Consider the following 3,918-nt stretch of genomic DNA (forward strand, 5'->3'; position numbering starts at 1 on the left):
CGAGAGGGATTACTTCTCATGCATCCAAAATACTTGAGCCAACCACTATGCCATTTGTGTCCACCATACCTACCTACTACATGGTATTTCTCCGCCATTCCAAAGTAAATTGCTTGAGTGCTACCTTTAAATTTCCATTCTCCACCTTTACAATATATAGCTCATGGGACAAATAGCTTAAAAACTATTGTGGTATTGAATATGAACTTATGCACTTTATCTCTTATTAAGTTGCTCGTTGTGCGATAACCATGTTCACTGGGGACGCCATCAACTACCCTTTGTTGAATTTCATGTGAGTTGCTATGCATGTTCGTCTTGTCTGAAGTAAGAGCGATCTACCACCTTATGGTTAGAGCATGCATATTGTTAGAGAAGAACATTGGGCCGCTAACTAAAGCCATGATCCATGGTGGAAGTTTCGAGTTTTGGACATATATCCTCAATCTCATATGAGAAAATTAATTGTTGCTACATGCTTATGCATAAAAGAGGAGTCCATTATCTGTTGTATATGTTGTCCCGGTATGGATGTCTAAGTTGAGAATAATCAATAGCGAGAAATCCAATGCGAGCTTTCTCCTTAGACCTTTGTACAGGCGGCATAGAGGTACCCCTTTGTGACACTTGGTTAAAACATGTGCATTGCGATGATTCGGTAGTCCAAGCTAATTAGGACAAGGTGCGGGCACTATTAGTATACTATGCATGAGGCTTGCAACTTGTAAGATATAATTTACATGATGCATATGCTTTATTACTACCGTTGACAAAATTGTTTCTTGTTTTCAAAATCAAAGCTCTAGCACAAATATAGCAATCGATGCTTTCCTCTTCGAAGGACCATTCTTTTACTTTTATTGTTGAGTCAGTTCACCTATTTCTCTCCACCTCAAGAAGCAAACACTTGTGTGAACTTTGCATTGATTCTTACATATTTGCATATTGCATTTGTTATATTGCTTCGCCTTGACAATTATCCATGAGATATACATGTTATAAGTTGAAAGCAACCGCTGAAACTTCATCTTCCTTTGTGTTGCTTCAATGCCTCTACTTTGAATTATTGCTTTATGAGTTAACTCTTATGCAAGACTTATTGATGCTTGTCTTGAAAGTACTATTCATGAAAAGTCTTTGCTTTATGATTCAGTTGTTTACTCATGTCATTACCATTGTCTTGGATTGCTGCATTCATTACATATGCTTACAAATAGTATGATCAAGTTTATGATGGCATGTCACTCCAGAAATTATCTTTGTTATCGTTTTACTCGCTCGGGACGAGCGTAACTAAGCTTGGGGATGCTGATACGTCTCCGACGTATCGATAATTTCTTATGTTCCATGCCACATTATTGATGATATCTACATGTTTTATGCACACTTTATGTCATATTCGTGCATTTTCTGGAACTAACCTATTAACAAGATGCCGCAGTGCCAGTTGCTGTTTTCTGCTGTTTTTGGTTTCAGAAATCCTAGTAACGAAATATTCTCGGAATCGGACGAAATCAACGCCCAGGTTCCTATTTTGCCCGGAAGCATCCAGAACACCCGAGAGCCGCCAGAGGGAAGCCCCGGGGGCCCACACTACACCCTGGCGCGGCCAGAGGGGGGGGGCCGCGCCGCCCTATGGTGTGGTGGCCCCAGGCCCCCTCCGAGGCTGCCCTTCCGCCTATTTAAAGCCTCCGTCGCGAAAATCCTATCACGATCGATGAAACCCACAGAAACCTTCCAGAGCCGCCGCCATCGCGAAGCCAAGATCTGGGGGACAGGAGTCTCTGTTCCGGCACGCCGCCGGGACGGGGAAGTGCCCCCGGAAGGCTTCTCCATCGACACCGCTGCCATCTCCACCGCCATCTTCATCACCGCTGCTGCTCCCATGAGGAGGAGTAGTTCTCCATCGAGGCTCGGGGCTGTACCGGTAGCTATGTGGTTAATCTCTCTCCTATGTACTTCAATACAATGATCTCATGAGCTGCTTTACATGATTGAGATCCATATGATGAGCTTTGTATCGCTACTAGTTGTGTGCTACTCATGTGATGTTATTAAAGTAGTCTATTCCTCCTGCATGGTGTAAAGGTGACTAGTGTGTGCACCATGTGGTTCTTGTCGTAGGCTATGATCATGATCTCTTGTAGATTGTGGAGTTAATTATCATTATGATAGTATTGATGTGATCTATTCCTCCTTCATAGTGTAATGTGGACGAGTGTGTGCACTATGTTAGTTCTTGGTTTATTTTGCAATGATCTATTATGCTCTAAGGTTATTTAAATATGAACATTGAATTGTGGAGCTTGTTAACTCCGACATTGAGGGTTCGTGTAATCCTACGCAATGTGTTCATCATCCAACAAAAGAGTGTATGTAGCACATATGAGAAAGAGTTATTTATCATGCGATCAATGTTGAGAGTGTCCACTAGTGAAAGTGTAATCCCTAGGCCTTGTTCCTAAATACTGCTATCGCTGCTTGTTTACTGTTTTACTGCGTTACTACTGCTGCAATACTACCACCATCAACTACACGCCAGCAAGTTATTTTCACGGCACCATTGCTACTCGCTCATATATATTCATACCACCTGTATTTCACTATCTCTTCGCCGAACTAGTGCACCTATTAGGTGTGTTGGGGACACAAGAGACTTCTTGCTTTGTGGTTGCAGGGTTGCATGAGAGGGATATCTTTGACCTCTTCCTCCCTGAGTTCGATAAACCTTGGGTGATCCACTTAAGGGAAAACTTGCTGCTGTTCTACAAACCTCTGCTCTTGGAGGCCCAACACTGTCTACAGGAAAAGGAGGGGGCGTAGACATCAGATACCGCAGCTGAAGCGACTGCGGTAGACTGCTGGATGAGCATGTGGTTTCGAGGTTCGGCGGGGATGATCCGGTCCGGTTGATGACGGCGTCGATGAAGCGGTTCCGGCAGGCAGCCGGATGACGAGGATCGCGAGGCCTCGGGTAGGCCAGGGAAGTCCGGCGGGGATGTTCCGATGCGGAGGTCGTGGAGGTGGGAGAGAGAGCGACTTGGGAAGTTCCGGTGGGTGTGGTCTCGGAGGAGAGACTGAGGGAAATGAATTTTTTCGGTTAGTTTCCGGGGCTAGGGAGGTGGTGATCGAAAAAAATGACGGGTAGACCCCCACCAACCGACTTATACATGGACATTGTTGTCATCTTTACGAGGGTAGAATGGGAAGTTAGAAGCGTGTGAAATATTTGTATTTTTCGGGCGGGAAGTTTTGCCGCTGGAATGAGATTTTGAATTTGGCTACAGTCCAAGTAATACAAAAATATGAGACCGTACTAGTACGGCCAAGTGTCACATCAAGTCATCATCACGTTGAAAATCGGTTACCACGATCATAATCATGATGTATCTTGAAAATCAATTTTGAAAAGCCCTTCCGAAATATTTCGGGATTTGTAGGAGATTTTGCAGCTTGACTGAGAATTGATTTTGAATAAGGCTATGGTCTAAGTAAAAAAAATCTTCGAAAAGGGGATATGACCCCAGCCTCTGCATCGTGGTGATGCACACGACCTTTATTAATAATCCAGCCGCAACAAAAGTATGTTGTACAGATGGTCTAAGTAATATACTCGTGATTGTAATATAGAGATGACAAGTCAGGTAAGCAGTGGTTAAGTAGTGCAAAACGTAGAAGAAAATTCAGGAAACATTAACAAATACTGTGTGTATTTACTGTAGCCATCACTGTATATTTTTACTGTACAAAAAATAGTATAAATATTAAAAAAAGATAGTCATAATTTCGATTGTTACTAATTATTGTAAATGCATATGGCTTACATATATTATGGAAGTTAATTTAGATCAAATTAGACTTAATCATGTAGATGTGGAGAAGGAAAATTAGAGAGGTGTAGCTTGCACGTTAGAGGAT

Source organism: Lolium rigidum, chromosome 6 (genome assembly GCF_022539505.1).
Source record: "Lolium rigidum isolate FL_2022 chromosome 6, APGP_CSIRO_Lrig_0.1, whole genome shotgun sequence".
NCBI lineage: Eukaryota > Viridiplantae > Streptophyta > Magnoliopsida > Poales > Poaceae > Lolium > Lolium rigidum.